The following is a 10,334-nucleotide window of genomic DNA, read 5'->3' on the forward strand; positions in this document are numbered from 1 at the left end:
CAAACAAGGAAGTACATCTCCTTACAATGTTGTTTGAATTACCCAAATAAGGAAGTGCGTCTCCTTATAAATGTCACTTAAATTATCCAGACAAGGAAATGCGTTTCCTTACAAATGTCACTTGAATTTTCCAAGGAAATGTCTTCTTGACAAGGAAGTGTGTTTCCTAAAGATCTTGAATTATGAGTTTTACCATGGTTTTGATTACCTAACCTATGCAGCAACATTGCCTCTTGCATTTGTAGAAGTGGGAAATTAACTTTGATGTTTAGGCTCTGGAATCCTTGATCTGAATGTAACATGTGTTCTTGTTTCATACAAAGAAAACTTGTGAGTTTAAAACATGGTGGCTGGTTTGTGGCTTTGGCTTTCGAGGCAATCGCTCTTGCCCCCATCACATTTAACCTTGCTTCCAACCATTAGCATATGTCATTGACTTGCTGCATCGTTGACCCAAACTCAGATTATTAAAAATGTCTCTGAAACAAACACAGTATCTCTGCTTTACCATGCTCATCAGATAAACCCTTTGAACCTTGGTATTGCAGTGAGTTCCTAGAGTTGTTTGTTGACAATTTTTGCATGGCTTATTTTGGCTCACAATCATGTCTCTTTTATGTGCTGGCTTTTGTCTTGCTTGGTGCAATTGAAGAAACTGGTAGCCAGTTCTGAAATCTTTTCTCACTTGTTTTGACATGGACTTGACTCAAAACACAAGAAAAATGGCAATGATTTTTTTTTGGATAACTAACTCAATAAAATAAAATAAAAACACAGAGATGAAATAAAAGACAATGAATGTCCCTAGTTGAAACAAAGAAATAAAAATTTATCTAAAAAAGACAGTCAACTCTAATGATTATGCCATGCATTTGGATTAAGTTGCCTGATCTTTCCATCCAAACTTTCTACCAGTTGTTGTTAGGTTAATGGCCTTGTAACTGAGTGGCTTCCTTGGTCCAATGGCATTCGGAGACCTCATTCGGCTAGTGGCACCTTGAAGGGTTTTCGCCAATAAGCCTCTCTCATTTTTTTTCTCAGCTCACCAATGTCTTATGGTGTCCGTGAGGATTTTTCACCAATGAGACTCTCTAATTTTCATTTCTCCCAACTTATAGTCATCTTACGGTGCTCGTGAGGGTTTTCACCAATAACACTCTCTCATCTTTATCTCTTTTAACTTACCATCGTCTTACAGTGCCCGTGAGGGTTTTCACCAATAAGACTCATTTTATTTTTCTCTTGATTCCTTATTCTGAAAAAGATAAGTAGTTCCCAAAATGCATTATCATATCCATTGCATGCTTAGCCTTAACATTCTCAAAGATTGATCCGAAGGTCTTTCTTTGATTGTAGCTTGGCTTTTGGATAAGGTTAGAAAGAAAGGATGACATGAGGCCCAAACGACACTTGAAGTGGGTTAGGACTTACAACTTTTGGAATCGACTCAAACAATGAGGATTAAGTTCATGCCCTAGTTTTTTTTGACTAGGCAATTCTAAATTGTTTATTTGGTTGGACCGAGCCCAGAGTAGGGAAGCCAACATATCTCACCCCCTAAAGAGGAGAATTAGGTCACGCGTAGTTCCGGCAACTTGTTCTCTTGCTTGATTCAGATTTTTTTTTACTCCTTTTTCTCTTTGGGACTTTTTCTGACTCTATTTTTCTTGGCACTCTCTTCTCTTTTCTTTTTTTTTCTTTCTTTTTGGACATATTTTTTCTTCCTTTTTTGAAAATTTTTTGACTTTATTGTTTTGCTCAACACTTTTGTTTTGAGCTTTGCTGACTCTATCTTGATTCCAAAAGAAGGGTATGAAAGAAAATAGAACTAAGGATCAAATAGCATAATGAAATATTTTCGTCATATCAATCCTTGAAAATGCAACTACATAGCATGCAATATGAAACGAAAGATGAAGATCATTTGTGACATCTTTTACAACATTAACTTTGACTGAGTCTATGCGTCACAACTTCTTCTGCACTTTTCTAGCATATAACTCCACTTTTGTTGTACATTCCTCACATTGAATGACTCATGATTTCGTGAAGCTGATTTTCTTTCTGTCCCTCTTGATATAGGATCACGCATCCATTGTTTGACCTAATTGAGGCATGCCTTACAATTGATGACCAAGTTATTCTGGTGATTCTCAAAATAATTGCCTTAATTTTAAAAGAAGGCTTCAACATGGTCACCAAATATCTTAACACGCTACCTATTTCTTAGATACTTTTTCTAACTTTAGCCCTCTGATTCAAAGTTCATGCTCAAATTGGATTTTAAGATCTAGCTGAAAATTTCGCAAGCATGTCATATCACTAGAGCCAACATAAAAATGTACTATGTAAAGAAAACAAACAAACAACTTAAAATAAGACAAAACAATAAGGGACACTACATTTCATTGAAAGAAAATATAGAAGGCTTTAAACAAAGACGACAGAGAAACAAAGCAAGATAGATTCTAAACTACAACCCTGAAATAATTAAAAAAATAGAAAACAAAACAAAATAAACTACCATACCTCTTCCTAGTAGGGAGAGGGGTGACTTCTCAATTACTCAGCCTGACAACTAAGCCACTGGTTTGCATATCAGCATGACTAGAGCTTCCTTCACTGTCAATGTTCTGCACCATAATTGATCCATCTTAAATCAACTTTTTAATTTCTCTCTTCAACTCTCGACAATCTTCAATACTATGACCCTGAGCATCAGAATGATACGCATATCGTGCATTAGGATCAAAATTTCTTGAATGAGGATTAAGAGTGTGTCCAAGGAGAGGAGTGATCATGTCCCATTGTACTAATCTCTGAAATAAGTTGGCATATGACTCTCCTATTGGCGTGAAGTTATCTCTCGACTTCTGCCTCATTTCATTATTTGGCTTGGATCAAAAATTGGGCCTAGAAGGACTTTGGTACGTTTGTGGATTTAAAGAATGACTTTGGTGAGTTGGTGTGTGAAATTGTGGGTAAGACGGGGGTTTAACATGTGGTTTTGCATTATACACAGGATATGGAGGTGGAGGAACAAAGTATAGTGGATTTTGGGAGTGATTATGTGGAGCTTGGGCATAAACTTGAGCTTGAGCTTGAGAGCGATGATGATGTGGTCTTCTTGATCGTGCCCGCTGTCCAACTACAATAGCAGATGCATCTTCCTCATTCTTTTTCTCCCCAACACTTTCTAAACCCTTTTGAATTGCTTGAGCAATCGCTTTCAATGTTGCAAAACTCACAATGCGATCGGTCTTAATTCCACTCTCTATCATTTTTCTCATTTTGAGGACCTCAATAAATAGCTTTCCTAATGCAGATAACAAATGTTGATACTATGTTTCATCCTGTGCTTGAATAAACACCTCCACCATCTTGCTTTCTTTCATCGACAGTTTTACCCTAGCAGTTTGTTCACGCCATCTAATCACATACTCCCTGAAACTCTCAGTATTCTTCTTCTTCATACTGGTTAGGGATTTTTCGTCGGGGATCAATTCCACATTATATTGAAATTGTTGCACACATTCATTAGCTAAATCATCCCAACTATTCCACCTATCAATATCCTGATCAACAAACCACTCTGAGGCTAGATTTGAAAGACTCTCACCGAAGTAAGCCATAAGCAGTTTTTCTTTGCCTCCAACACCTCTTAATTGGTTACCATAGCGTGTCAAATACGCTACCAGATCCCCATGTCCATCATATTTCTCAAACTTTGGCATCTTAAAGCAAAGGGGAAGGTTGACACGTAGAAACACGTATAAGTCCTTATATGAGACACTTTTGTAACCCCCAAGTCCTTGCAAGTTCTTCATAGCCAGCTCCAAACTTTTTATCTTTCAGGAAGTCTCCTCTTGCTCTCTATCATAACAAGTTTTTCAGCATTAAGAGGAAATTAGTGAGGTTGAGTTTAGCCATAATGACCAGTCAACTTAAATGTGGGATTAAGAGCATGATGTTGATCACTAGAAATATTCACTACAGGCTCACTTGTAGAGTGAGGAATCACAACTGTTGGATGGACATTAAGCAAGAGCTTCCGGCGGGGGTGGAACCGCAAAAGCATGAACAGTAGGTGAAGCCAAACGTGTTGTAGTCCTTTGTTGAGGAGTAAGGAAATGAATATTGAAAGTGTTTGGACATTGTGGCCCCGGAGTAGATCCTGATGCATGTTGTAGAGTGTCAAAAACAATAGAAAGCTATGCATGTGACACTGGAGGCAATCTAGAAAGATATTCCAGATTATTAGTTGGAAATGGAAGAGGCGACAACCGATTAGACTAAGCTCGGCGCATTTCTATCATTTGCTGCCTTAATTTTTGAATCTTTTCATTAGCTTCTAAATTATCATTCCCTGAACTCCCTATCTAATTAGTGACCTCAACCTCGATATTTCTGTTGGCCATAGCTTTCTCTTCAACTTGGTGCAATGTGGAGGACCAGCCAAAATGCCACAAACCAACCACCTTAAACTAACTGAACAAGTGGTAACAAATGCGTTAGAGTTCAACAATTTTTCAAAACCTCTTTTTTTTTCTTTTTTTTTGAAAAATATCACCGAACCCAAGAAGGACGCCTACGTATCTCAATCTTGAGAGAGGAGAATTAGGTATGCATAGTTCGTGAAGTCTTGCCAAAATGGCCTCGTAGTTCGTGAAGTCTTGCCAAAATGGCCAATCAAACTCTTTTTCCATTCTTTTTCCTTTTTGTTGAAACTTTAAAAAGAAAATAACAAATTTTCAAAAGAATTGACGAAAATCTTTTTGCATTTTTCAGATTTAACATCCATATACAAAGTGAAACCTATGATTATCAAAGAAAATCTTTTTGAATTTTTAATTTGAATTTCCTACGAAGATGAAACTTGAACATATTAAAGAAAAAATTTTTTGTAGTTTTTTTTTTAAAACATGCATATAACACCTATTCTAAATGAAGAGTGAGGAAAATCTTTTTTTGGATTTTTGAAATAAGACCCCCGAACCCACAATAGACTGCTAACATATCTCACTCCCGAAAGAGGAGAATTAGGGGTGCGTAGTTCGTCCAGATTGGACAATTAAGGATTAAATAGCAAACTGAACCCTGACTTGAGAGACGAGACTACAACGATAAAAATAAAATCTTTTGGGGTTTTCACTTTGACATTCCACATAAAACTGACACCAACAACTAGGAAAGAAAAATCTTTTTGGTATTTTCGTGAAATGTACAAAACTCGTACAATTTTTTGCATTTTTCTTGTATAAAAACTCGTATGAATGAAAAATCTTTTTGAAGTTTTCGAATAGTGAATGCATGGTAAAGGAACAAAAAGAATTTTTTATTTAATGTTTTTGAGACAATGAGTGCAAAAGGTTAAAAAAATCTTTTTGAATTTTTGGATTATGAAAAACAAAAGTCATAAAAAAATCTAAAAGCTCCGAAACTTTTTTTTCTTTTCGACTCACTTTTCTTTTTTTCTCTCTTTTTTTTTTCATTGCCTACACACTTTACTTCTAACACATGTTTTCCCAAATCAGTCCGTCAAATGACCATATTACCTTCAAAGATGTAACAATTAACACGTTGAGATGCTTTAGGGGTAAGTCTCCTACGAAGGACCAAGTGGGCCCCACTAGGTCTCAATATGATGCACATAAGCAGGACCTGAAGGCTGACCTACGTTGGGGTTCACTAACAAGGCTATTCGAGGGAGCATATGGTCGATAGTGGTTGCTTTAGCTTTCCATCTACTCCATACCAGCCGACGGCTCCCCCTCCTAAAATAAGGATGAATCAACTATAGATCGTGTACACAGCGTGTACAACAAAATTTGTTGCAGAAAGAATTGACTCGGGTTTTGCAAATGATGCCAGATATAAAGCAGTAACACATAAGAGGAAAAAAACTGTAAATACGTAGCACGTAGGCACTCAACAATGATAGAACAAATACAAACGATAACACAAACAATTTCTATATACCCATAATGCCAAACTAAGACGATACAAGTCCAAAAAAATAAGCTCGAATTCTGAAATAGTCCCCAGTGGAGTCGCCAGAGCTGTCACACCCCTTTTGTTTAACCAAAAATATTCATTTTAAAGTACGAAAGGGTTTTATTATTAAAGTGACAAATAAAAATTTGTTTCGAAAAGGAACTTTTATATTCAAAACTCAAAGTCGCCACTTGACATAATCGGGTGTGCTAAGTAACCTTTGGAAATCCTTTTTCAAAATTGTTTTTTACTCTTTTAAATTGGTTTGTGAACAGAGATTCCAGCTAAGGAATTCTGTTGACCGAAGGGAAGGTGTTAGGCATCCCTCGGTCCCGTGGTTCGACCACGGTCGTTTGGTGGAGCATATCAGCTAATTTGACACTACGAATATATAAATCACATAAAACACACAACAATTAAACAAACAAACACAAACAAAATAAATCCCAAAAATATAACGTCCAGTTCGATTATAGAGTCTCAAAATAGAAAAATGCGGAAATGTAAACCTACGCTAATCCTAAAATACGCTCCAACGCTTTACCCGATGCCTCGGGCCTTCATCGCGAATGTTTTCCAAGTACAACATATCTCGGGTCATTCCCCAATGAAGAAGTACATAAAATCTCGAGGCATTCCCTGGTAAAATGAATACATTTTCTCAATTTTTGTGCGTTAAAATAAAAAGAACCATTCAACGAATATTCACACATTCAGCAAATCACCATCTTCCATTTTTCCACAATTTGCCTACCCAAACTTAGTATTTGCCTACCAATTTAACAATCTAAACCATGATACTATCAGTTTCAACAATATCCAACAATGAATTAAAATTAATCAACGTTCACCTTATTCCATCTTTTAATTCCCACCCCCAATTCTATACTCAAATTACCAATTTCAAATCTCAAATGATATCATATCATCACACCATATATAATCGAGGTAATCAAGTAAAAAATCAAACAAAGTAGCAATTCATCACCAATAAAGATAAACCAACACACGATATTCAATCCAATGCATGGATATCATCAATAATGAAATAAAAAGAGGAAAAGAGTAGAATTGGACCTCAATTTGAGGCTTTCAAACTCAATGTTATTCAAATTAAAAGAGTCCGTATCCGGAAACCTCCAACCGAACCTCAACCATGACCAAAATCGACTTGATATAGAGAAATACAAACTGGATAGATTTTGAACCGATAGAAAACCTCAAAATGATCGACACCAGCTCAGTATCGAGATCTGCAAACCCAAACAGGAATCAAACCCAACTCAAAAGACGTTGATACGAACCAAAAATCAACAATTTCCAACCGAATTTGACCGAAACCCACTGGAATCCGCATTGGGTTATCTTTAGCACTTAGTCGGAGCTCTGGCAGTAACAAAACAGAGGAAAAAAGTTAGAAAACCTGGAACAACAAATGTTTCCGGTGGTACGTCGCCGGAAAACTGTTTTGCTCAATGTTTCACGCTGTTTTTCTCAACGATTCAGACCAAATTCCTTATTGTTCTCCGATCTCTCTTAACTTCTCTTCTCTCGTATCTCTCTCTCATCACTATCTCTCTCCCTCGATCTCTTTCCTCTCCTATCTGTGCGTACGTGACAGTGTGCGTATATGGAAATGGAAGATTTTCTGAGAGTGGTGGGTGTAAATTGATCAAAAAATGACAAGGATCCCTTATGTGTATGTGTTTAACAGTGAATTAATCAAAAGAAAAATAATCCCCCAATCCCATGCTTGCGAGTGAATCCCGTATATGTATGCTTGTGTATACGATTCTGTGAATGGGAATTCTATGAGAGGTCTGTGATGTGTATATGGTTGTTTGTGTATGGCAGTGATGATATCTGAGAGTGTGTGCAAATGGTGTGTAATATATTGTTCTTGATGAAAAATAGAATTTCTGCCAAATATTCCCTGTGGGACCCCCTTTTGTATATTATGTGAATTGATTCGGTTAGTGTGGTTAAAAAATGTGATTAGGGGTAGGGGGTAGGGGGTAGGGGACAATTGGCATGGCAAGGGGCAAGGGTATGTGGGTATGGGGTATGGGGTATGGGGTATGAGGTGGGAAAAGGGTGGTTAGGATTGGATAGAATTTGTTAGGATAAAGGAATCTTGGAGATTTAATTTATTAGAAATTGATTGAATTTCTTTTATTTTTTTATATTTTTATAAGGTATAATCATATGGGTGAGAGTGTTTGATAACGTAAGGTAAAAATGGATGAATTGAGTTTTGAATAGAAATAAAATTAGATGTCTACAGTAGGAACATGTAACATATATTAAAAAAACGAAGAGAGAACTGCAAAATAGAACTGCAGTGGACTAAAACTAACATATGGAAACAGAATGAAGAGCTCCGAAAGATCAACATGGTAGGTGCAAGGATTTAAAACTGCCTTTTGTAACAAAAGACTACCTAGACTAAGAGGGTGTTTGGTTAAAGTTTAAAAGCCGGTCAAACTGACTTAAAACTTCTTAGCTAAGCTACACATTTGATAAATACCAAAGTGCTTTTAAGACAAAATCAGCGAAAAGAAATAAGTTGGTCATTCCCATCTTTTAGTTTTTCAGTTTATAAACACATTTACTTTAACATAGTCTTTTACTATTTTATCCTTAGTGTTTTTTTCTTCATACTTGTGGAATTATATTGGATATGTTGTCGTTGTCATTATTATCCTTAATATTATTTTCTTATTCTAAAACTATCTTTTCCAAGACAAAACTCCTATCATTCTCCCTTTTCTTTGCAAACATAGTTTTAGGGTGTGTTTGGTATGATGGAAAATATTTTCTGAAAAATGTTTTCTTATTTTTCCTTATTTGGTTGCACTAAAATTTTGGAAAAATATTTTTCAAAATGACTTATTTTCCTCTATTTGAGGGAAAATGACTTCCCTCATGGGCCAAGAGAAGTTATTTTTCAGAAAATGACAAATGTGACTTTTATGCCCCCACCCCACCTCTACACCTCTTCCCCAACCCCAACAATACTCAAATTCACATTACTCAAAAATATTTTTTGCTGTGCTTTGCTCTAATTTTTCACTGCTTGAAATAAAAAAATATTGAACCCCGAATTTTTCCATGTTTTCAATATTCGTTGAATGTATTGTTATTTTCATGTGCATAGATGAAGACTTACCTATGTTACTTTTGCTAATTGCATATTTCATTTTGTCATTGTTGTAGCTTGTTTCACAAGGTTGAATAACCTTGTCGTTCAATTATATTTCTATTGATTGTAGTATCTTGAGATTGTCCGGGCAAAATATTGAAAAATGTCTCCTATGCTTTCTAATTAATAACTGTTTAAAATTTAGTGACTTGTAATATCTTAATACTCGATATTGATATTATTTGTTATGCTTAAATTAGTTCAGGCAGTGATATACTAGTTAACAGTTAGTAGTATTTTCTAAAAAATATTTTTTCACTCACCAATCAAACACTGAAAAATATATTTCTGAAAAATATTTTCTACTCACCAATCAAACACCATAAAATATTTTTGACTCAACAACCAAACATGAGAAAATAAGTAGAAAACTAACTTTTTTTTTTCAAGAAAACATTTTTCATAAAAAAATGTTTTCCATCATACCAAACACTCCCTTAAATTTATATCTTTTGTGAAAAATTTAACATATTGTAGTCCTTTTATCTAAAGTAGCTTATCAGCACATTTTGATGGATTTGACCAAACACTATGATCAGTTTCAACACTTGTATTCAAACAAGTAACTACTGATTTATAAATAAGTTTTAGCACTTTAAAATGTTTTTCAGCAATTGAAGCTTGACGAAATGGGCTCTAAACATAGAAAGCAACAAAAATTACATTTATGATCAAGGAGAACACACCTCTAGTCTTTCATCTTCATCCTTGGTGTCCTGAGGTGCCTCCTTGGTTTCACTCTGGAAAATTTCATTGAATTTCTTCATGGAACCCAAAACCTATTTTAACAAGGGACAAGGTATTAGAGAAGTACTAACAGGGTAACGTATGTGCTTGTCCTTAAAAATGATAGGATGCCTTTCTCCATCTTCATTTTTTTGCTCAGAATCAATGCACCTGAAACAGTACCGATACAGACCGAATGTTACAAAGAAAAACACTAGGGAATATAAAACTATCATTCTCAAATGGTTTCTCTTATGAAAATTTTCAAACACAAATGGAATTTAGCACCACAAATTGTAACTGCATCCCTTTTTTTTTGGGGGGGGGGGGGGGGGGGGGGGGGGGGGGAATAAAATTTTCCTTTTTTTTTTTTTTTTTCTTTGTTTCGTCCCGTTTCCTTGTTCCAATAGCA

The 10,334-nt window shown here is 35.6% G+C and overlaps 1 long non-coding RNA gene across 1 annotated transcript in view; it reads right to left on the reverse strand.

Annotated features, from left to right (window-relative positions):
• Window positions 1-7,077: 7,077 nt before the first annotated feature.
• LOC107870426 overlaps window positions 7,078-10,334 on the reverse strand; it is a 9,750-nt gene continuing 6,493 nt past the window's right edge. Inside the window, exons 8-10 of the long non-coding RNA XR_007051041.1 lie at window positions 10,015-10,093; window positions 9,883-9,936; window positions 7,078-7,380 (exon numbers count right to left, since the gene is read on the reverse strand). This is a non-coding gene — a long non-coding RNA (uncharacterized LOC107870426). The remainder of the gene's footprint in view (window positions 7,381-9,882; window positions 9,937-10,014; window positions 10,094-10,334) is intronic.

This window comes from Capsicum annuum, unplaced genomic scaffold, assembly GCF_002878395.1.
Source record: "Capsicum annuum cultivar UCD-10X-F1 unplaced genomic scaffold, UCD10Xv1.1 ctg70811, whole genome shotgun sequence".
Taxonomy (NCBI): Eukaryota; Viridiplantae; Streptophyta; class Magnoliopsida; order Solanales; family Solanaceae; genus Capsicum; species Capsicum annuum.